Genomic DNA, 25,436 nt, shown 5'->3' on the forward strand with positions numbered 1-25,436 from the left:
CCCTTCCCTTCCCTTCCCTTCCCTTCCCTTCCCTTCCTTTCCCTTCCATTTCCTTCCCTTCCAAGAAAGAAAACTTTCTGTAGTCGTGTGCCAACCTGGCCTCTCTTCAAGTGCTCTGTCTGCTTTTTATCCATAAAATTACGGACTGGAAAGCTCCTCTAAAGAACATAATCAGCTGAGGCTGCAGAGTCAAGTACTGGAAAGCTAAAGCAATGCCAGACTTAAGATTGCTTTTGCTCATACATTAAGCGACAAATGCATTAGGATGTACTAAGGACTTCTGGAGATGTTTGGACTCTTGCAGAAGGTGGAAGGATCTGTCTCACAAGCAGGACTGATGAATTACCCGAGAAGCCATTTATTTGCATGAACCGTCCCTCATCTGTGGTACCAATATCCCCTGACCTCTGTTGATTTTGTCTGTTGTCTGTGTCCTCTACAACTTCCAGGAGGTACTAAAACCACAGTGTCTGTGGCACGTGACACAGCACTCTGCAGCAGTCAAGGGAAGAGGAGGAGGAGGAGGCAGATGGGGATTTAGTTCCCTGGTTCAGACAACCTCTGAGAGGGATGAAAGGGCATTTTTCATCCCAGAAGGCAGCAGAGGAGTTTTGAGCCTGACACTTGTGTTCAGGAGCTTCTAGATGGATCACAGCTCTCTGTGGTTTGTTCATGGCTTATTCAGTCTCCTTTGGTGATGAGCTGTCAGTCACTGCCAGCAAGGCACAGAAAAAGAGCTATAAAAGTAGTGCTATCTTCTGACCCAGTAAAGGTTTACACGGCCAGCCCCAAGGAGAAAAGGAAAATTCACCCACCCCAGGTCAACAGAGGGCAGAGCAGCTGAACAATGCATGGCCAAAGTAAGGCAATGAGAATCCCTCTTGCCTACCTAAAGGGAAATCTGGCTGAGGATGGGTGAGGGCTGTCAGGGGCAGCTGGTACAGATGCTGTCCCTCTCCCCTCACACCTGTCTAGACTGTTGACAATGTAACAAGGTGGTGAGTTTCCTCACTGGCTAAATACTTAAGCTTATTCACAGCTTATGTTGCCAAAAATAAAACTAATTTGCTGAAATGCTCCATTTAGTTCTATTATTATGGGACTAAGCTTTGAAAAATGAACATGTTTTCAGATTGTCAGTGCTCTTTTTATGAAATTTATGAAAACAGCATTAAAATAAATATATAAAAAAAGAAAACCCTTTACCACTTTCTGTATTTATTTAGGAAAAAAGTCCCTTTAATTTCCCTTTAGCTTCAGGTACAGACCTTCCCTCTGCTGGACACTGACAGCAGACTCAAGCAGATGTTGCTCTATCCTTGACATGCAGGCTGAAATTCCATCTTTCCCTCATAGCCAGGAGGTATAAAAGCATTTCTCAATAATGAAAGGAGAGATGTTGTTGTCATCAAAGCAGAGCTGGAGCCCCAGACACATGCCTATGCATTAATCTATCACGGGCATCATGTAAATTTGTTCCTCTTGGCTCTTGCAAAAGCAGGTAGAGACTTGGATGTGCTTTAGCCACAGGAACTTCCCTGCGGACATCAGATACTAATTGCAATACCTATGCTGTTGACAAGACTGGGTAAATACAAGACAATCACGGTCAGCTTTATTTTTGTTTGTTTATTTGTTTTACAAATGCTTTTCTAAATTTGGTTTACATGCTAATACACCAGTGGTAGAGACAAGATAAGGTCGAGAATCAGTTCATAATTACTGATCACTTTCTATTTTGATTAACAAGTTTATTTTACTCACTTGAGGAACCATGAAGAATATGGAGTGCAAACTCACATTATTTCACATCTCCAAATCTGTCACCTTTAAAGCAGTGCTAGTTAATAATACAGCTAAGCTCTCACTTAACTAACAACAGTGATACAGGAGGTACATCTAGCTCCCATTTCATATACTGACATTGGTTGTTAGGAATGTTGCTAAATACACAAAACTCTATTGCCAAGGACATTAAAAGGAATTTGAATGCTGGATTCAAGCAGCCTCCTGCATATAGCTGAAGATCTATAATTTCACTTAATCACTTAAGTAAAGTTGAAACATTGCATGTCCAGAGCTCTGATAAAAGTAAAATAGAAAGTTCCTTTGATTGAAATGGCAGTTGGAACAAGTTTGTAGCATATCAGTGCTTCTTCATTAATACCCAAATGTTAGAACAACCAAATGCATCTGAAATACTAATTTTTCTCAAACTGTATTTTAAATTTAAGCACTCTGAAGATGCACACTTTGGACTTGGGGTTTAAAGATTTTAATAGAGATATCACATTTCCATAAAAATCCACCTCAGGCACAACAAGCTAAATGGCTAATATTCAGTTAGCTCCACCTTAATGTATCAAGGCTACGCAGCACTAAAAAGATTGCATGCACACACACAAACATAGTCAGACATAGCCAAGAACTGTTTTCTCTTGGTAATGCAAAGTAATAGAGATACAGATGGCATAACACAATTCACAAAAAAATTGTAAGACAGCTGGCACTGAATGTGTTTGAAATAGGGTAGTGAGCATACTGGGAGGATGTAATAGAGTAGAGGATGTGGCAAGAGACCATGTCAGTGCAGACATGCCCAAGCCAATGTCCAGCAGAGCCAATGTTCCCCATGTGACTGTGCAGCACCATGCAGATGACCTGTCTGAATGTACAAATAGCATATCTGTTCATGCGGAGCATCGGCAGGTGACTGCACAGTCAAGACCCAGCCTGGGTAACAGGCATACAGAAAATCAATGAGAGCTGCAGCATAATCTCTTTATTTCCTGATTCACCATCAGAAAAGACACTCTCAAACTTCCACAAAAATCCTTCCATTAAGAATTTTTTACCACGTGTCACAGAGCTAATCACATTCAGAGCGCTTCAGTTCAAAGAAATACAAGAGTCTCTGTGGACCTGCAAGACTCTTTTTTTTTTTTTTTTTTTTTTTTTTTTTTTTTTTTTTTGTAACAAAGATCAATGCAGCTTATATCTCTCTTCTATTTGCATGTGGAGCAGGGAGAAAGACAGGCAAACAATGCCTTAAACGTCATGTCCAAGCTGGTTGTTTAAGCTGACTTGTATCTGCCGGCTGGCAGTTGCTTTTTAGTGCTAATGGCCAGCTTCTCCTCCCACTTCTGTCTCCACAATGAATTGTTGACAAATCTTTCCAGCAACCTTTTAAAAGACCAAATGCATACAAAGTGTTTTAGAGTGAGAAAGAGAGACGTGAGAGAATCTACACAGGTTTGTGGCTGTGGTAAGTGCAGTTTGAGAGTATTTTTATTTTCTTCCAGAGAGAGAGAAGGGGGGTGGGGGAGGAATGACTAAAAGCATGTGCTTAGCTACCTTCTGCATGACAAAACACGGCCAACAAATTATCTGCCTACTTTTTTATGTTCATGCAACCAAGATTCTTGCCTACGGTGCTGGCTTAGTATCTCTAGACCACAGCTCAAGTGCTGGACTTCAAGTGCACTGGAGACATTTATATGTGGAGGAAGTCAGGCTAATGCACTTTCTGCATTGCTTGTGTAGGCTTAGTTCCTGTCTGAGAAAATCGGTAGAGTTTGACTCAAATTAATAGAGTACAGTGGGAACATTTGAGGGTACACAATCAAAAGGAGTGGATCCATTTGCAATTTGTGCAGTGTACCTGAATCTCATGGTGACTGGCCTGAAATGCTAATCAGGTCAGGTTTTGCTTTTTTGCCTTATAACTGCAAGTTTTACAAGGCTTTCTGAACGAGGATGATTTAATGCCTCATTTGGCACCTGAAGTTTCACCCACACCAGCGTATGTACTGCGTCAGAGGAAAGGGGAATGGCTCAGTCTCTGCACAGCCCCTCCTCCACGTCATGGCTGCATTCAACCTTGCAATAGGTCTTCTCTATGCACAGCTGAAATGTGTAGCCTTCAGACCAATAGTCTGCAGTCACAGATACAGATTGGAAGCTGTGGATTAGGAAATATGCTCCGAATGCATGTGATGAAATTTTATACTAATGTGGGGACTGCAGATGTATTATTCACTGGATTTGTAGTCTGCATTTGCTTAATTCTCCTCAATGTAGCTTCCACCTGGACTCCTCAAGGCACTAGGCTGAGATTACAGAGCACTTCAGCACTTAAGAACACCCTTGTGCTAGGTGTTGTACAAAAAGCAGAACAAGGAGACACTTCTGAATGATGAGAGGTGCCCAATGAATGTGGTGATGTTATGAAAATAAAAATGTTACAGAAATCTTGTGTCTTCATACTGCCCCTGGTGGAATGGAATGCATTGAAATGAGCTAACCCATGGCTGTAGTTTGACCATTTGTATCTGAACTTCCTTCTAGGTGCATCATGTCAGCACCATGTAGTGCAGAAATGTATAGGCTAGCTCCAAACACGTGGGTATGTGCAGGTAGCATTGTGCTGAACTTTGCTTTGCAGAGATTCTGCTTCTAAGACCCCTTTAAACACCTGGGTTAGCACAGTGTCCCAAACAGGCTACTTAGTTTTACTCCAAGGAGTGTGCCTAGTGAATGAGTTATCTCTTACAGCATTGGCTCTTGTATGAACAACACACAATGCTGCCCAGAAAGAGGGAGGTGAACCCTGAGCTCTCCATGCCCTCTCAGAGCAAGTGAAGAATAACATAGAAAGCAACTACTTTTTTGGCACTTCTCAGTCTGCAGTGTACACCACAGATAGCTAGTCTGCCAGCAGCTAACAGCATACTAACAAAAGCCCTAAGCTCTGAGTTATGGTAGAGAAGTTCCCAGACGAAAAGAACTACCATGGTAGGGTCCTGGGCTCCCTGTTCATTAGCTATTCCTCTTCAAGGGCTCCCAGTTCAATTTGCTCCTCTGACCTCCCTTTGGGAAGAGCAAACAGGATTTTTTATTTTTTATTTTTTTTTCCTGTAAAAGTATACATCTCCTGCTGCTGCTGGACTCCACATAAGTTCTACAGCATTGTGATGGTGCCACGGCATGGGAAGGGATTAGAGCAGCGAGTGCAGCAGGGGGTCACTGGCATTACTAGCAGGAGCTGGAATCAGGAATTGTACCACTGCCACACCCCTCTCCAAAAGCTTCAAACTTTAAGCTCCGGGAGCGCATCCTGCACTGTCTGTGCAATCTAGGAGCTTTATCTCGCAGCCATCTGGCCCTCTGGCCAGGCAGCTTCCTTCCCTCCCGCCGAGCGGTCTGTTTCCTGCTCCCTCCGTCAGTAGTACCGAGGCGTGGTGTTACCGTGACCGCACCGAGCTAGCCACAGGGCGGCCGTGCCCACCGGCGGCCGCCAGAGGGCGCCGTGCGCTCGGCCGGGCCCCGGAACGGCCGATGGGCTGATCCGCGCCCTGCCGCGCCCACACGGGGTACGGGGGCGCCGGGGGGGCCGCGGGTCTCCGCCGGCCGCAGGGGCGGGAGGAGCTTGTCCCGTAGCGGGAAGCGGGCAATTTCCGTTTCGTCCCCCGCTGGGGCCAGGAGGCATGGCTCTTGGAATGGACAAAGGTAGACGGGGAGAAGATGTGGATGAGCACTATCTAGCAACTTCTAGATGTCTCTAGAAGCAGCAGGGGGCAGCCATATGGCCTGGGTACCCCAGAGGGATAGGGTGGTATGAGGACTGTCAGGGTGCCCTGGTGCTTTAACAGGTTAGGAGGTAGGGGAAGTTTCACGGCAGCTGCAGGTGGTTGCTGTAGTTCCATAGGCACTACTCAGCATGCCACTAAACCCTCGCTTTCAAAAGTAGTTGAATAGTGAATTGGCATAGCTGGCTGCTGACATAACATTATTCACAGCAGTCAAAACTAAAACTGTTTGTGAAGGCTTGCAGAAGGAGCCTGAAATACTGAGTGACTGGGTAATAAAATGGCAGATGAAATTCAATGTCAATAAATGCAGACTAATGCATATGGAAGAGAACAACCTTAACTGTATGTGCACAGTGATGGACTCTAAATGAGCTATTACCACTCAGAAGACAGATTTTAGAATCATTACATATAATTCTTCCTAAACATCAGCTCAAAGCTAGCAGTGGTCAAAAAGACAAATGGAATATTAGAAATTATTAGGAAAGAAATTGAGAACATAGTAAAAAACATGCTTTTTGTTACCATGCAAACCTGTGCTGTGTTCTCTTCTTGAATGCTATATGCAGTTCTGGTCTCCTGTTAGGAAAAAAAAAAAAAGGCAAAAAATCTTGAGGTAGGTGTGGAAAGTACAGAATTAGAAACTTCATAAAGAGGGTGACAAGGTTGACAGGAGGGAGGGAACAATTTATTAGACAGGTTGAGTTAAAGTGCCATAGGTATTCAGGAGACAATGAAAGCATGGAACTCACTGCCACAGGAAATTTTGAAAGCCTCAACTGTAACGAAATTAAAACAACAACAACAAATAAAGCTGAGGGCATTAGGCCAAACAAAGGCAATATTTTTGGAGTGATGCAGCTACAATTACCAGCTCAGGAAGTAGTGTAGTTTCTAGCTCCTGGAAATGTATATTAGGATTGGGGTAATCACTCTATCCCAGCACTGCTTCTAACGTTCTCTCTGATTTTTTTTTTTTTTTTTTTTTTTTTTTTTTATCTGTTGGGCTGCACAGACCTTTGCTTTGAACCAGCATGGCCATAGTTATATTATTATGCTACAGATACAGAAATATTTTGGTCCTAAGGAAAACCCATGGCAGAATTCATTGCTTTAAAGAATAGGGAAATCAGTTCTGCCACTAGCTGGGTCATGTCTCACTGTGCGAGGTGTTGCATTGATTGAAGCAAGACTGCTGGCACAGCGTGAACGGCTTATAACAGGTAGCTTTGAGCTACCCAGAAAGTATCAGTGACTAAGAGTGGGATTTGTTTCAGCTAACTTTAGCTGGTGTTAAGAACTAGGTGCTTATTCTTTAGGCAGCCGAGGTATTTCTTCCTGTTGCAGTGTTTCCACAGTACCAGATTTGCCAGAGGAAACAAGGGCAAAACACGTCATGTTCCCAGGAAGAAAAGCAATGAAAACATTAAGAACATAAGTCACCTCGCCTGCTTTTCAACACCTGAAATAAGAAATTGATATGGTGGGGCATAGACGTCTTGAGGTAAAGACATGAAGTAGGAACTTCATTTCCCCAACAAAAATAAATGTGACACTTTGTTCTTGGGATATAACAGAGTACAGATGGAACAGATATCTTAGAGACAGGACAAGTGAACAAAAAAATGGAAACAGTATTTGCATTAGAAACAAATAGTTCGGTACAGGACTACAGAATAAATACCCCATTTAGGACATTAATGAACTGCTTGAGAGTTGGAATTGCTTTTCCTAGCCAGGGTTGCATCCCCAGAAAGAACGTCTACTAGTGAGGAAGCAGGAAGTCGTACTCCTCAGAACTGGGTCCTAGCTACTAGAACAAGCATGATTTAGATAAATAGTAGACCAAAGCAAAGCAGAATGTTGCAGAAGACAGTAAAAAAGAAAAGATACTTGGAAAGAAGAAGGGGAGTAGGTCTTGGGGGCTGGTAATCAGGATCTGTTCCAAAGATACTGAATCTCTCTTTTTTTTTTTTTTTTTTTTTGTAATTGCTTATATAGTGGCTGGTCTCCAGTTCTTCCCTTTGCAGTGAGGCTTTTTTTTTGTTTGCAAGAGAAAAGCATAATGGATCAGACATTTGAGTAAGTAATGAAAACCTAGCATATTTGTTCCAGAAACAATTAAGAAAAATGTCAGACAGCATTTTAAAATCCTGGAAAACTTCACAGCTTAGGAATGTCTCTCCCATTCTCTCCAAATCTCGAGCCTTATTTACTTTGTTTTTAAATGGCCATTCAGTAAACTTTTGTTACTGTTTGTTTGTTTGGGGGGAATATATATATATATATATGTATTTATAAGCAGAAAGGAAAATAAAGGGATAATCTTCTCAGAGGTGAGTACATAAGGCCTGCCAGTCAGCTGGTTTCTTTGGTATACTCAGTTAGTTCATATTAATTATCATCTATTGCAGTGGTGCTTAGCAGCTGCCACTGAAATTGAAGTTCCCTTGTGCTGGATCTGTAAAAACATGAAGAAAGAGTCCTAGCTTTGAAGCCATCAGAGCTTAACTAGATAAGAGAAGCCATGACAGTAAAGAGGAGACATGCCTCCACAGTTTAATTTCTTTGACTAGCTTTTTAATTTGTAAAGGAACATCCACCCAAAACAGTGCTTGATTAGAAATCTCTGGCCAAGCTAGTGCCTTGAAACAGTCCAGGGCAGTACCTACCACACAGTAACCCGAGAATAAACTCCAGATCCAGAAAATCCTTACAAATGGGGTGCTGTGCCTGTATCAAGTCCCTCCTGTGACCCAGGCCAGTTTGGGAGAGCTGACATGCTGTTGTGGTTTCCACCTGTACAGCAAGTCTGTGGAGAAGTGGCAGAAGCACCATCACCCATCTTGCCTGGAGTGATAAGCATGCACCTGAACCTGCCTACGTGTCCCAAATGAAGAAGTCCCCTGTACACCTTAACCACAAATGTGGTCACATCTAATTGCATGACATTTACAGTGGAACACAATCTCTAGGAAGAAATCATATATATTTTTTTCAGTGTATGTTGGTTTTAGCTACACCTACTATATGGTTTCTATATGGTTTCTGGGTATCATGTTCTTTTTGTTAAAAAAGAAAAAGAAGTTGCTATTAGTGCTCAGTGTTATTGCAATATGATGGTAATGCATGCATTAACAATGCATAGGTAGATTAGATATTTAACATTCAGTTGTAGTTCTGGCATAGTTTGAGGGCATGAACTGTAGCCAAGAATATATGGATTCTTAAAACTGTTTCCTGTGCTAAATCTCAGCATCAGCCTGTCCATAAGTAATGAGGAGAGGGAAGATGTAAAATAATGGCATTGTTCAAATAGTGTCACCTCTCCCTCCCCCACATTTTTTAAAGAAATGTAAGAAAAAAACATTCATAGTGAACCTGGCTATCTTTCTCATGTCTTTCTTTCATCTTCATCCTGATGGAATCAGTGCTCTATATTACTCTTTAGATTCAAGAGATTATAGCAACCTTCTCTGTTTTTTCATTAGTTGAGCTGATTCTGTGCAAAAGCTGTTTAAGATTCATGAATGATTTTGCCTCTGCAAAGAATAGGAATACAGCTGAGAGGAAAAAAAAAGGAGAGATGTCCAATATTCCATTTTGACCGTGGGATACTAATGAGAAACATGCACACAATTAACTTACAGTGAAATATAACAATTTATTCCTTCAAGACTGTTCCCACAAACTGTGGTGTGGCCAGGTTGCTGCATCTAAGCCATATGCATGAGCAGAGTGTTGTTGCACAGGCATACTCATGCTTTACTGGGTCTCTGAGGAGACATAAGCTCCCAGCTTATGTCCATACATTTTCCCCAAGCTGGGACTGTTTAGGTCTGTGGTTTCTGCTATCAGACCACATTGTTTCAGGCCAAAGTTTCTTATTTTCTCATAGCAGAAACCTTGAAGACAGGACAAATCTCCTGTTCTGTTGGTTGTTCATCCTGAAAGCGGGAGGGAGATGGCTCTCCTGTATGCCCAAAGGTTAGCTACGTAGGTGATCCTGCCTGGGGCATGCTATATGGGTGCCTGGCCAACTCTCCATACCCTTGCAAAGGGTGGACTTGGCCTTGGTAATTCGTAGGCCACGTGTCTGCCTACAGTTTTCACTTTACACCTTTGAGTGGATGCAAGGATCATTTTAACTAAGTAATAGTAACCCTATTGTCATAGACATCTCATAGGAAGAAGAACAGAATAAGTAAAAAGATTCCTACTCTAGTGGGCTTATTGTGCTTAAAGGTTCCAGTTATGACAGTCTGATGTGGTGCAGTTCAGTACACCACACCTTTGTGCCTCCTGATCCTCCAGGCAATAGAGGAGACTGATGTGAATGATTCACGTATTCTGAATTTGTTCAGGAGACCACTGCTCCCAGTACTGTGTAGCATCTGCTTTTCCATTGAGGCCTGTTTGTCAAAAGTGTTTGCAAATAACACAGGTCTGTCCTCCTTCCAAGCTTTCTTATCCTGTTTCTGTGAGGCACTTGGAGCAGGAGTGTAGCACCGAACAGATAGTCTGAAGTATTACCTTCAGGCTTATGTTTAGGCACATTCATTACTTACATTACTTCATTACTTTTTTGGATCAGGGCCTTAGCACCCTGCAGTCACCAAGTGAACAGCCCTAATGTGAAGCCAGTGCCAGCTCTGAGTGGCTAAGCAAGAGAACTGGCACATTATATTGATGCTATCTTCTTCATTAAGAAAGATGATTCGAATATCATTATTTCTTGAAAAGCATCCAGCCTGTGAAAAGATTCAGACACTGTTGATCAAGTTACCATGGATTTCTTTTGAAACATTCAAGCTATTAAGAACAAGAATGCTTTGTCTGAAATGCTATACAGAAACCTACTGATAGAAATAATCACTTGCTAGCTGTTACCTTTCATCTTTTGTACATAAGTAGAAGTTTACCATGTTCCTAATTAAAGTGAATTAGATGAATTTGTCTGAGCAAATTATGGCATTCAGAGCATGAATGTTTTCTAGAAAGGGAAGAGTGAAAGGGTCTTCAAACAGTGAGTCCAGAAGAAAAGATTGTGAAGATGGACAGACATGAGTCATAAAGAAGGGGTACTGTAGGTGTCCTTCATACTTCTGTTTAATGTTTTTTCTTCTTGTACAAAGGAAATTAGTAACATTGTACCACAGGCAGTAGCACATCTTAATTTGAGAACATAATTTATTGGAGTTTTTTAAAGAACCACTCACAAGTGCATATAATGGGAATCGAAGCCTTTGAGGCAGCCTGGAACATGTAGGGTCTATCAGCCACTAAAAGGTCATTTCTACTCTCTAATCCTACTCTAGAAAGCTTCCCAGATAACCTCTGGAACACAATTGTAACTGCAGAAGTAATTATTTTCACTGTGTGTTGCCAATAAAACAAAAGAGGGATTGATCTCAAATATATATATGTGCTTTGTTTCTCATTTACAAAAAAAATCTTTTTACAAATTGTGGTAGTGTAAAATTGATGAAGATGTGAACAAAATTTAAGGAAGTGGGTAAAGGGGAGCAGCTGCTCTCCAAGCTGTGGCTAAGAATTTACGTGGGATTGGTAAATGCTATAAGCAGACCTGCAAACCCATCAACCCTGCTACCTCTAAATCTATCCCTGACGTAACATCAAGGAAAAATGTAAAAAGAAAATAATATTTACTTTCACCTTAAGGCCCTACTTCACTGTAGGGATAATGGAAATAAGAATCAACGTCTTCACACATGAAAGTGGTACTTGTTACTGTAAGCCTTTGCCCTGTCTTCCTCAGGGTTACGAGGAGTAAACTGCCTCGTAGCACAATTGCAGAGTCTCTCTCTGAAGCTGTTTGAGGTTTCAGAATTGTTTCAATCCTTCCCCAGGTTTTGAGAAAGGTTAACACAAATATCTCCTCTTTAATTTTTAATCTAGAGGGCACTTAAATGCTGAAAGTGAGAGAAGCCCAGATTTCACTCACCTCTCTGAACACAGCTTGCTCTGGGGCAGAAAACAGTCACTTTTTAAAAGGCTGTAACATAACTGCTTAATTGGCTGGGGCAGGACAGGAGGTGACTGAAAATATAAGAATGACTCCTTGGTGAATGTTCCCTCCCCCTCTTTGTGCTGGGGAAGAATCAGTAAGTCTATTGCAATTCCTTGGGAATCAAACAACTGCAGAGGACAAGCTGAGGCAGAGAAAGAGGAGTCACGTTTCTCCATGTCACAAAGGAGACTTAGAGGTTCATTATTTAAGCTCGTATCTTCCCACTGGGATCTGGGGAGGATTATGACCTGCCCTCACTGAGAGCAAGGTGACTTAGCTAATTTCTTCATTTTGTTTCCCATGGACTGCACTTCCTCCCACACCCCAGCTCTCCATCTTCGTCTGATGATTTTAGTGGGGGTTCCCAAGCTCTCTGCAGCAGGGCTTCACTTGATGAAGAAGTTGCTGGTATGCTTCGTGCAACACAGGGCCTAGCTCTGAAAGGAAAAGGACGTGGAGATTGGGTTTTCTCTCATACGGATGCTACTATTTTGACATGTCACCATTTGGACACATTACTAATAGCAAAGCCTGCATGGCAGCATCTTCAAACAGCTCGTGTTGGGGTAAAGGGAGAGAGGAGAGAGTCAGCCTGTTCATCCCCTAAGTGAAAAGGGCTGCAGGATTTGCTGTTCAGTCACTCACTGAAAGAGAACATGTGGTGCAGGTGCAAATCCCAAATGACCTGTGCTACACAAAGATAGTGTATCTGGTGGTCTGGGGAGCTGTTGAGCTTTCTGGGTTATGTGTACCATCCAGGTAATGCTGCTGCACTTCTGACTGGGATTTCCTAGATGGGAACATGCCACATGTGAGGAGCTAGGCAATCCCTTGTGTTATCACATCTGTTATACCACATGTCCTGGTAGAAGCAGGAAAATCATGGGATCAGCATGCCAGGCTTATGGGGATGGCCAGTACAGTGTCCTGCTGTTTTGTTTTTTGTTTGTTTGTTTTCTCCAGCACCACAAAATAATTAATTCGATGTGAACTGGCTTTTTGCCTTTGTTCTGCACCTGAACATTTTAGTTCTCCTCCTCCTCAGCTCCCAAGCCGCTGCCTGCTGGCCGTTCATCCTTGCCTTTCTGCCCAAAGAAAGTGGCTACAGCCACTGCTGCCACCTCCTATTTAAACTGATTAAACTAACCCGGATGGTTTTACTTGGCACAAGCAAAGAAATGCTGACACTAACCTCTGTGTTGTCTGGTTCAAAAGGATGCTTAGCTGTAGGGGAGGGAAGAGGTGGGAAAAGGAGGACGGGACAAAACAGATGAGCAGGTGAAGTAGTAACATCTAGCAGCACAGCTGGATCTGAAGGAGGATGGTTGTCCACAGCCTCTGAAAGCAATTAGACTGAAACCTTGAGTGGTCTGGCACATCTGAGAATGAGCACTACTTTTTTTTTTTTTTTTTAATTAAATTTCCAGATTGTAACATTCATGGGCTTGTGTGTGCTGTGTAAGGGTTGAAGATCAGTTTGGTGTAATTACTGGTAGCAACCCCTCCATTAGATGCTGTGTATCACATGAGAAGACCGTTATGGTGAGGTGGTACTTCTGCTGCTTTTCCAACAGTTTGTGATGTTCCAAACCAAATCATCTAAATTCAAAGTGACATGGAATTCATGGAATTTCTGAAGAGTTCATCTTTGGAACCTGTTTTTTTTGTTATTATTTTATTTATTTATTTATTTTGTTTTGTTTTGTTTTTATTTTATTTTTTTTCCCCTGCTTTTTGCATAATCCTTGCTTTACTAAGTTGCCTCGTGCTGTATTCAAGAATACTCATGCCACGGCATCCTGAGACTGTGTGAAGTACAGCAGCCTTAAACAATGGTTCTTCAAACACTTCTATACATGTTAAATTGTGCATATATGTGGTGAATTGTTTCTTCACTATTTATGATACCCACGTGCATAGTCTTTTGCCCAGCTTTATGAACTTTTCACTTTTTGTATTTTGTATATCTTGTTTATATTGTATATTGTTTTATATTGTTAAATTTTACATTATTTGTTTTTATATTGCTTAGGAGGGGAGAACATGATTGCAGTTATCTATTAGAAAAGAACAATTTACCAAAATCTAAACATTTTTAAAGGATATATTAATTACATCATCTTTTTTGAAATTGCCTTGGTGAGCATGATGGAAATGTTTTGGTTAAGCTTTATCAAACCAATTTTTAGCTCTAATCTAACAGCTAAACTGCACGATTTTGATTTTTAATATTGAAAGTTTATCTCAGCCTGCCATACAAAATTGAAATGGCAATCTTTATATATATCTGATACTTGTCCAGTTTACCTGCAGCTGTAGTCAGACTGTTCAAGGTGGAGCAGACTGTCCCAGAAGGGATCACACAACATAACTACACTGGCTGTTCATACTGCCACTGTTTTGGACTCTGATGCAAATGGGGCACATCTAAACTGTACAAACCAAGACAGACAAGACAATTACTTGCAGATTCCTTAATACCCTCAGAAAGGGGATATTAATTTCCTGCTGGTCAATGGAGATATCTCTGCTGTCTCTTGCCATACCTGATTTTTTTAGTGTGGTGTCTGGTTCTGCCAAGGTGAACTCCTACCACAGTTTCAGGCATGGTGAAGTGGGCAGCTTTTACCCAGCCCTGCAGGCATTGACGGGAAGCTTTGTTGAAAAGCAGTTAAGCAGTCTCTTACAGAGCACATAGCAAGACTTGCTGGAGGCATTTGGAGAGCTTGACCATGCACAGAAATCTGTCCCACCACCACCTCCAATCTCTGCCATCATTTCTGCCTTCCCCCAAGCACAAGGCTGAAGGGTCAGTGCTATATATCGTTTATAAAATTAAAAAATAGGCAATGTTATCTATAATTATAACACTCTAAGCCATTCTTATCATTTACAATACAGCTATAGTTAATGATTTAATTGTGTGGCACCTCTTTGCCCCTCACAGCAAGTGCATAACACTTATTAGTTTCAATAGGAGTTATGTGCACATAACTATGCAAGAAATGACTATACCCCTTTGATTACAATAAGGTTATAAGCAGCAGGAGTCCATTATGATTAGCAGTAAAATGAAGAATTTTTCATAAATCATAAATGTTTCTGTATAATTTCCATTTCTTCTTATCCTTTTTCTCTGTGTGCTTCTACAAAATTTTATTTTTCTCCTAATTCAAGCACTTTGCAATTGTCGCAAAAGCTGTTATTCATTATAAGCCAAAATGAACTTGCTTTTTTTTTTTAATTTCCAACGGATCAATTATACCTAAAAGAAACGGGAAAAAAAGGCTAAGAACAAGTGTATTAAAATCACTCTATAATATTTGCCTGATTTGGCTTTTCTGCTTCTCTTCCCTAGAGCCAGATCTGACTTGAATGTCACTTTGCATCCTTGCAAAATCTGCCATGTTCTAAAGTTCCCATATTCCTAAATGGCAATGGAAGCACTGTTAATGTCACCTTAGCTTCTCCAAAGCAGTATAAGGACTAGAGGGAAGAAAATGCTACTGGTAGCTGTACATTTACAGCTGCTATGACAATATCTGCCCAAGGTAGTACTTGATAACATTTTTTTTCTTTTGGTTGTGAACCTCTGTTCTGGCAAGGTATTTTTTGAAGTGAAGATGGTATGAGGGCGGCTGTGTCTTTTAGTATCCATGCCTTCTGGAGGTAGGACAGTGGACTAGGCAGAATGCAGCTCTACTATGTCAGGTCCTGTATTTCAGACATATCTGCATAAAATTGCAATTCAGGCCAGTGCATATGCTGTGCAAACGGCCAAGAATTACATCCTTCTTTGACATTACAAAAGGCATTTGTGCTTGGAGAACAGGGAATTAAAGATCAACAGTGAAAATTTTAGACGCTTCAGGTGGAGTTACATATCTCAACAAAGGATGTAGCATTTCTCTGCTGACATACAAAGCAAAAGAAGGTATACTGTTTTTCCCTAGAATAGATTTGGAATGATATCCTCTGGTACTATCTACTGACCAGTCATTAGAAAGGATTGTTAACTCTGTTGCCATTTTTGTTGTTTTTCCATAGCTGCTTTGGTGCTGGCTGAGCTAGTGCATCAGACATATTGGAATTTGTATGTGGTTCTGGAATGTGGTCATCCAATGTTTCCAAAGGACCAAGATACCCTATGGAGTGACTCTGCTGCCATGAGGAATCACAATATATCTACCATTAAAAACAAATATAAAATAATTCCTACCAAATACAACATGGGTTCGTACCAAGTAGCAAGAGCAACATCAACTTGGAATAGTTTAACCCTCATGACCGGTTAAAACGCATGGTCAGCTATATGCATGCAGATATACAGACATAACCTCAGGATACCAAAGTGAAATCCTGCTGTCATTAGCTGTAGCTGTTACAAGTTGTATCCAAGCTATCTGTCCACATATTGCTGCAATTTTATGCTATTTATCTTATCACTCCAAGTGTTCTTCATAGGGTTGACCATTTCCCATTCAAATTACAGTTTTTCCATTGACTTCAGCAGGTGTTAATTGTATCTTGTGAGTAAATAAAACAATTTAGCTGGAACATTGCAGAATGAAAATATGATTTCAGTCAGTTTGAACACTAGAAAGATGGAGTTCGGTGTGAGGATGAATATTTGCTTCCTGTGGAGGTAGGATTCCTTCTAAGAGGTAGAATGGTAGCTTTCCCTTTGGAGGTGGAGGCACTGTTTTCTTGCTTTGCTGTTAGAGTTGGTCTTCTAAAGAAGCTTTTGCAACACAGCAGAGACCTTTGCCCACGCTGAAGAATATGGTTAGTGATGATGAGGTCTCCTGTTCAGTGTAGAAAAAGGCATGAAAAGCTCTTTTACGTTTATCATTGCTTAAAATTCTACTGGGATTATAGCAGAATGATCCCATGGTACAATCAAGTAAGCCAGTGCCTTATCGGTTCTTCTAACACCTGCAAACACTAATACCTTTATGCTTCCTGCACTTTGGTTTTCAGAAGTGAACAGAAAAAAAAAACTGAATTTTTATCATTTTGCTTCCTGCTTAGTTACTTTTTTCTTCCTAGAAGACTTAAAAGCCTGGAATCAAAGCACTAGATGCAAAATGGTATGTTATTTGTATATTTATAAAACTATATTAACAGGTATTAGAGTAAGTGACAACTAGCACTATATTTAAGATGGCAAAACATTTTTTATTATAAAGTTGTTTTTTCTTATATTTCTAGCTTGTGAAACATCCACCTTCTAGGCTAAAATTTCAAATGCTTGGTGAACAGTTTTGAAAAGTTTACTTATAAAGTATTAAAACCATTTCCAGCTGAGAATGAGAAGCAGAATACATTTCTCCCATTTTCTCTTGTGACCCTTTTCATCAACTGTTATTGCCAAAATGGTTGATATTTGAAAACTGTGATTTGCCATGAAAATAGCTGCCAAAGTCATAATGCCCAACTTCATTGTGAAGAAAATTCATTTTTATTTAACTGTTATGAATGTTTGAAAATCTCATACCAGCCATGCATTGTAAAGGCTTAGTCTTTTTTATTTATTTTTATTTTTATTTTGCCTTACAACCCTGATCTTAGAGAGACTTACACAAATGCTTAACTTTACACGCTCTGAGCAGTTCCACTTCTTTCAGTGGGATGACCACAACACATAAAGCCTCTGTGAGGAGCAGGTCTTTATAAAATACTGTTACATGCTTATTTTCTAATTATTGTCATACCCTGCCTATGCATCTCAAAGCATAATGGCCTGGCTACAGTTCAAATGCTTTCATACAGTCATGGAATCATAGAAGGGGTTGGGTTGGTTAACAATTTAAAACAAGTCTGAAGCACCCGAACTCCCAGCAAAAGAAGCACACTTCTTAGGGTGTACACATTTCTCTCCTACTGTTATTATCCACGGGAAACATGCCCAGTGCAATGAAGGAGAGTACTCCTGAATTTCACTCTGATCTTTTTTCATGATTGGACTTTAGAGCCTTCTGCCATTTATGGCCTCTTTTTTGCTGCACTCTGAACAAGTGTGGGATCTAAAAGGTGAGAGCTGGAAAGCTGCACTTTAAGATGCAGTCTGACTTCACGAAGTAGCCATCCCTCTCCTTGTTCCTGAGGAAGCATTTGGCAGTTGATGGAAAGATGAAAATTTGCAATTCCTACTCTGAAGCTGGACCACTAAGTTTTTGGCAAGCCTGGCTGAAACACTAACAAAGGTGTCCAATGCCACAGCTATTAAAGGTGATTAGGAGGCCACCTACTGCAGGAAAAAGGCTGGAAAAGCCTTTTTATGGGGCATTGCCTTCTAGTCTCTGAGCAACTCTTGCAGGTATCTGCAAAAGGAGGTGGAGACAAGTAGCTAGTGAGCATGGGTTTGCTTAACAGCAAAACTGAAGAGCTTATGGGTGACATTAGTACATATTTCTTACAAAGAGCTCTAGGAGCACCTACCAGAGGGGCTGTTGGAGCACTGTCACTCACCTGGGTGACCTGAGCAAGGGAAAGACAGGTATGGGTTCCAGATGTGCTCTGTTCTCTGCTGTTGTATGATACTTCCTGTAGCAGCTGTTGACTTGCCTAAGTGGGACAGAGGTGCCCGAGCCAGCCGTTTGCCATCTGGGTATCTCCATAATGCAGTAGTGCATTGAGATGCAAGCTCCAGTCTGAAGGCGTTCGAGTCATATTAATGTGACCAAGCTATTAAGCTCTGCCTTAGGGAACCATTACCTAATGTTTCAACAACTGTTTAGGGTAAAATGCCAAACCCAGATATTGTCCCTACCCAGACAAACGCTGTAATGACTGGAGTAGAGAGCAATAGTCCATTGTGCTGTTTGACCTGACGATTAACCATTCCCGTCTGCCTTGTGGCCCATTTTGCATATGGGCTGGGAAAGCCTTAATTATGGGCAAGTTGTTCAACTCAAACAAGTGCTGGGAAAAGTAGGTATGAATCTGTCTTTACTGGGCAGGGAAGCAAACTCAGGTTTTCCACCAGAAAGAGAATGCTCCAAATATGGATCAGTGCCATCATATTCAGGCTGCTCTGCATATTGCCTCCCTCTCCCAAGAGCCATAATGTTCAAGGGCCCTTAGCACATGTTCAGGATGCCAGTCTGAGGACATCAGCCCAAATGGTTGGTGCTGCTGGTCTTCTCCCAGTTCTTGCCTTTAGGAACACCAGAGGCACATCGCTGTATTGGGTTTATGTGGCAAGGATTTGGTAGCTGGGGGCTGCAGGGGTGGCCTCTGTGAGCAGAGCCCAGCAGCTGCCCCATGTCAGATCAGAGCCAGCTCTGGCAGTCTCCAAAAGGGACCTGCCACTGGCCATAGCTGAACCAGTAAGCAAAGCTGGTTGGGCCTCTGGGAGAGCAGATTTAAGAAAGGGGAAAAAACTCTGCTGTGGAACAGCAGCTGGGAGAGAGGAGTGAGAACCAGCTGTGCAGCCCCCAAGGTGAGAGGAAGGAGGGCAGGAGGTGCTCCAGGCAGGCAGCAGCAGTTCCCCTGCAGCCTGTGGAGAGGCCCCTGGTGGAGCAGGCTGTCCCCCTGCAGCCCATGGGTCCCACATGGAGCAGATCTCCACGCTGCAGCCCGTGGAGGAGCCCCCGGTGGAGCAGGTGGATGTGGCCTGGAGGAGGTTGCGGCCCATGGAGAGCCCCCGCAGGAGCAGGCCCCGGGCCGGAGCTGCAGCCCGTGGAGAGGAGCCCACGCAGGAGCAGGGGGTCTGGGGGGAGCTGCCGCCCGTGGGGGACCCGTGCTGGAGCAGTTTGCTCCTGGGGGATGGACCCCGTGGTATGGAGCCGTGTGGGAGCAGTGCTTGAAGAGCTGCTGCCTGTGGGCAGCGCCCGCAGGCTCAGTTGGGGAAGGACGGCATCCCGTGGGAGGGACCGCACGTCGAGCAGGGGCAGAGAGGGACCATGGAGGAGCGGCGGAGACAAAGTGTCAGGGACTGACATCTCCCATTTGCCTGCGCCACTTGGGGAAGATACAGAAGAGGGTGGATGGGGGGAAAGGTATTTTTAGTTGCCTTTAGTTCGCACTGCTCTAGCTTGCTAATAATAGGCAGTTATATTAATTTCCTTATGCTGATTCTGTGTTGCCTGTGACAGTGATTGGTGAGTGATCTCCCTGTCCGTATCTCAACCCTTGAGCCCTTTTCCATCATAGTTTCTCCCCCTCTTCCTTTGAGGAGGGGAGATCGAGAGCAAGGTTGTTGTGGAGTTCAGCTGCCCAGGGTGAAACCACCACAACGTTAGAGCCAAGAATCAAGAGCCCTGTGCATACTGTGCCATCCCTGACTCACATAACAGCTCCTAGGAAGGGATGGAGGGGATAGGGAGGGGTCTGTGCAGGTGAACTAGGTACTACATGATAGGATTGTGCAGAGCACAAACACAGGTCATTTTTCATGATTTGCAAATGGCTGTTTGTGATCCATCTCTCAGTGCCTAAGTGGAAGCAAAAGGGTATGTGCATCACAGTATGTATGCTCTCAGCTTGCACTGAGGGAGAGTATCAAACCAATTCCTCCCTGTTAGAGGCAGTCAGAGAGCTCATGGACAACAAAGCCAGCTTATCTAAACAAAGATGCAATTGTGTATTGCACGCATATCATTTTATCCAGGAGCTATTATGACTCAAGCTTCCTTTTTTTTTTTTTTTTTCCAGCTGATGGCATCATTAGAAGGTTTCTGCTCTGAATTAGAACAGGAACCCTTGAAGGAATAATAGCTTCATGATTCATAGCCTCCTGTTATTTATTTGATCTATAAATTACTTAATCCCATTGTAGAGAGCTCAGGGTGAGGCTGGGGGCTGGGTGTAGTGCAGAGGCTGCCAGTAAGCATTAAGGCCTTGGATGGTGGAGTGGCAGGGGCTCAGGCACGACAAACACATAGCTGGGCTGCCTCTCTGGGGCGAGCTTTAAGCTAAGTGGCAGCTTTGTTTGGTGCTGGGGAACTTGCTACCTGCACCTCTTCTTGGTGTACGTTTTCTACCAACTTTGAAGAATGGTGAGGTGAGCTGGCCTCACTCCAGTTGAATGTAATCACTCCTAGCTCCTCTAATATTTCATAGCCTTGGTGGTTGTAGAAAACTATCATTAAGCATGCAAAAGCAATACTGACGTTTACTCTGCAAGGAGGGAGAGAACATATGGAGAGAGCCCACGCTTCATGCACTGCAGCACTTCAGAGACCAGATTAGCATCTCTTTTTTCAGTTGCTAGTCTGGCCTGGAAGGTTTCTTAATTGACTAGTGTTGTTAGCATGGCAGAAACATCAGTGTGGTATCCTGAATGCAGCTGCAAGCACGATCCTAATGCAATTTTATACCTTCTGATGCTTGATTTCTAGTAACTTTCAGTAGATTATCACCAATATTCAGCTGTTGACATTGTAAGTGAGGTCACACCTGTTACCAAGATACCTCTTTATTGGTGACTCTCAGTTTTCCATCCTCTGCTTGCCCCCCACCCCAGCATTCAGTGGTTGTGTAATAGAGCATTTGCTTTTGTGGCCTCACTCCGTGCCATATAACTTAGGTCAAGAGATAAATACTGCCTACAAAAGCTCCATAAATAATATATTATTTTTTTTCAGAAAAAAATCTGTTTTCAAGTACAATTCACAGCTTTTACATAACAGTAAACACTTTTAGGAATGCCATTCTAAGTAGAATGGGAGTGTCTTTCTTTAACCCTAGTCCTGTGTTTGCAGCTTGATTTTTCCTAAATGGAAAACACTGAAGTGAGAATGTAAGTAGTAAATAATCATTCTCCGCTAGAGGGAATTATTGCAATGAGTATTTTGGAATCAGTGCTTACAGCACATACTGTACTATAAATGGAAGGAATGGAAGGGGAAAAAAGGCAGTTATAATTGGCCTATGGATTTTGCAGTTTCTTGACTAGTTCTTTCTTTTTTAATAAATATATACAACTATGCGTATATATTGAATGTACTGAATTATTGCTTCTTCATGGTTTCTTCTAGCTCCTTCCAACACTAGAGAGAAAAAGAAATGCTGTGAGCTCAGGGTATCTTGATTTTAGGAAAGCCATGGGAGAATCCCAGGCTTGCACATATGCTCTTTAGTTCAGCATCCTACACAGCTCTTCTTGGGGTAATGGAAATGGTGTAGGTGTAGTGCCACTGCTTTTGGAGTGGGCTCTGTAACTGTGTTTGATGTTAGAATACAGTTGGTGTTGGATGGGTTAGACTTCATCTGCATCTACAAGGTGCACTCTGCATCTGTGCAATTCTGTTATTCACCACCCGCTTCTAGAGCAAAAGAAATTAGGGTTATTTCTTTGATAGCTGACCTAGAAACTCAAGGTCAAGTTCTGCTGCTTCTTTGTAGGGTTTTATATCACATCCATTACTGTAGCCTCCAAGCAATTTTTCATGTCAGAAAAAAAAAAAAAGAAGTCACTAATCTCTTATAGAGTTGATGGGGCATCTGACAATTTACTTTTTTGGGGTCATCACTCTTTATGGATAGTTGTTCTGTTTGGAGGGAGAGGGAGTGAAGGAATGAGGTAGGAAGAATAAAGGTTTTGTATTGCTGGGATCACTGATGGCACTAAAGTCCCCTCCAAGGCAAGCATACTGACATCCCTTAGAGGCCTCCAGAGTGGGAGTGCACTTGCACTTGAACAATTTCCACAGAGACTTCCCTTTGATCAGAGCTGTTTTGTTGTCAGTTCTCAGAGGCATCAGCTCAGAAGAGCCCAGCTGTCACCAGGGGTCACAGATTGAAATTTGGTCTTTCACGGAGCAGGGATTCAATCCTTCAGCTTCTTTGAAAAATAAGACTTTGAATTGATGTCAGAGGCTATCCGTGAGCTAGGGAAAGGACTAGAACAGAAGCTTTGCATGTTTGCTGCAGCTTCAGACATACAGAAAGCAGCATTTTATACGAGCTGGAAGTGAGTGGCATCCTTAAACTGAGGTCCAGGTACGGTTTATTCTAATAATCCATGCTAATGCTGATGAATACATATGTTGTGTTAGCCATATCTTACCCCTGGGAGGAAGACAGAAAGTTGCCTTGCAAGCTGAAGATGAAAAACATGCATTTTTAGAAATTAATGTAAGCCAGTTGCCCGGGCTTAGTGAAAAATTTGGCTGGTCTCTGGAGCTTTGCACCATTCTTGGCAAATGGATTTCATCAATGGAGCCACCCTCAAAGCACATTTGGCCCTGAAATGCCAGCAGGTGTGGCATTTTATTTCAAAGCTGTATCAATTCAGTGAAACCTTCTGTCTCCAGCCTGGCTTGAACTCTGCAGGTTACAAATGCTCCAGCTGTGGCAGTGGATATATTACTGGAGAAGCAGTGTATGTGGGTTAGATATAAAAAGGGGAAGAGGTACTTTGGTAAATAGAGAGTGGGAGGGGTGGTGAGAATGACTGCCGTGCCTTGGGGTGCTGTACTGTCAGACTGCACCATACGTTAGGTGTCACTGGGCATGGAGAAAACACAGCAGAAGGCAAACATTCATATACTGTTTAGGTGCTTCTGGCTCAACAAGCGATCTCTGTTTAGGAGCCAGCAATCAGTCCATGCGCTGAGGGGTGTTTGGATGCACTCATGAGCACCAGGATAGCTGGGGTGGGTTGGAGGAAACAGACCAGACACTTCCCTAAGGCCAACAACTTTAAGATTTTAAAGGCTCAGTGGAGAAAATATTTCCATTATTACAGCTTATGTGTGTGGTTACACAAGGGCAATTCTGCCTGGGAAGCCCGCTTTGAATCTTTTTTTCCTTTATAGGGTAGGTGCCATTCCTGGATGAATTGTCTCATGGGGTAAGCACGGGTAGCCCACAGGTGGGAAGCAGATAGTGACAGATTTTGTCCTGGTTCTCTCTGACCTTCTGGTTCCTTCCACTGCCTGGTTCACAGACAGCATTTGTAGGGATGAATGCAAAGAGATGGAGGAGGTTGCAGGGAGCTAAGTGATGAAGTGTCACAGTGTGGTGTGGGGAAAATAACAGCAGATGTCCTGTCCAAGGAGAGGATGGCAATCAGGAACAGATAAAGGCTGGGCAATCCAAGACCTTCTCAGCACTGGCTGTGGAAAAGGCTGCAGAAAAACTAGTAAAGGGAATGTGAGAAAGTGGTGATACTGGTGTGGGGCTTTGTGCAGAAGAGGTGCTGAGTGAAGACAGATGCAAGATGAAAGATCTCTTGTTCAACACAAGACATAGGTTTTCATAGGGAGACTTCTTGTGGAATCTGGCATCTCATGTTGAAAGCAGCTTTTACAGAAAGGCATTCAACCTGACTACCACTTCCCTGGGTATTTTGTTCCAGTGATTAATCATCTGTGCTCCTAAGAAGCTGTGCCCCATTACTACATTGGATTTGCTGGGCTTCACCTTCGGGTAATTAGTTCTTGTTATGTCTCTCTCTGCTAGATTAAAGATCCCTTTTGTAGCCAGTATTTTCTCCCCATGTGGGTAATTATACCTTGTAGCCACACCGCTTCTCAATCTTAGTTTTGATTAACTAAAACAGATTGAGCTCCTTGAGTCTTCCCCTGAAAGGCAGCACGCTATTCTGTTCTTTCTTCACCTCTAGTCCTTGAATTATATTGCACGACTCTTCTCTCTGTCCTGCCCAGTTTTGCTGTACCTTTCTAACAAATGGATGGCAGAACATGACTCAGTGTTCTTCTGTCAGCAGTACTCATTGTGGGACATCAGCCTTGCCATAACTTCTTATTTTAGTATTTTTATAATAAACAGTATGTATCTTTTTTTTTTTTTTTTTTAAATCAAAACCAGAAAGAAGCAAGCAAACAAAAAACAATCACTTTGAACTCTGAACTGCAGAAGTTCAGATATCAGTTGTGCTTGTTCCAAACAGGTCATGTTCAGCTCTTTGTCTGTTATGAATATTAGTATTTTGGGGTTTTACTCTATGGCTGACACAGACTTTGTAAGCTTTACAGACAAACCAGAGCTAGCTTTTATTGTTGTTGTTGTTTTGTTTAGGTTTTAATAGTCCAGAAATCCAGATTATTACTTCCTTAACTGTCAATAATTTAGTCTTCAGGTTGTGATATGAATTGCTTAAGCATCAGACAAAAAATAAGTTTGCTCCACAATATTAACTGGAATAATTCAAACACATTGACTGTTTTCTATTCCACATTAATTTGTTATACATAAGATGTCGTCTTATCTCTTTTGTTAATACATTACCATCAAATAGAGGTTGTCTAGGTGCAGATGAGCTGCTCTTACAGACACATCATTATTTTTCAGGATCCATTGCCTTTGGAGTACTGGATTTCAAGACTTTAATGTTGTACTAAACCTAAAGGTTTTTGCTGAGGCATGAAATCACAGGCATCACAGTGCATGTTCTTCAGGTAAACCTAATCTACAGCAGCAATCACCTAATTCTGATATAATTAAAAATAGACAGACAGGAAGATAGAGAGAGAAAGATATTCTAAGAGATCTGTTGTTGATGACACACTGAAGGAAACATCAGAATAAACAGATTTAAGCATGGTTAGGAGCTTAGATCATATATTATTTCCTTCTGTTTATAACACAAAAGGAAAGGCTCTTTCTGCCAAGCTTGTCTGATTGCTTGTGATGAGATTTGGAGGGCTGCCTTTCGAACAAATGGAGGTTTTTCTCTTCAGTGATCCCAGTCTGGGTGCTTAAACTGGGCATCAGTGAAATGTGACACAAAACTTCCTTGATCACTGAGCAGGCTTGTGAAGGAAGGTGAGATGAATGGTTTTTGAGAACAGGTGGGAGAGGCACTTTTTCCCACCTGAGAGAGAGAGAGAGGAAAAAAAAAA

At 42.2% G+C, this 25,436-nt stretch overlaps 1 long non-coding RNA gene across 1 annotated transcript in view; it reads left to right on the plus strand.

The window, feature by feature from the left end:
* The first annotated feature begins 3,096 nt into the window (after positions 1–3,096).
* The window catches only part of LOC118172915, an 82,331-nt gene continuing 59,991 nt past the window's right edge, over positions 3,097–25,436 (plus strand). The window contains exon 1 of the long non-coding RNA XR_004754044.1: positions 3,097–3,265. This is a non-coding gene — a long non-coding RNA (uncharacterized LOC118172915). The remainder of the gene's footprint in view (positions 3,266–25,436) is intronic.

This window comes from Oxyura jamaicensis, chromosome 1 (assembly GCF_011077185.1).
Source record: "Oxyura jamaicensis isolate SHBP4307 breed ruddy duck chromosome 1, BPBGC_Ojam_1.0, whole genome shotgun sequence".
Lineage (NCBI taxonomy): Eukaryota > Metazoa > Chordata > Aves > Anseriformes > Anatidae > Oxyura > Oxyura jamaicensis.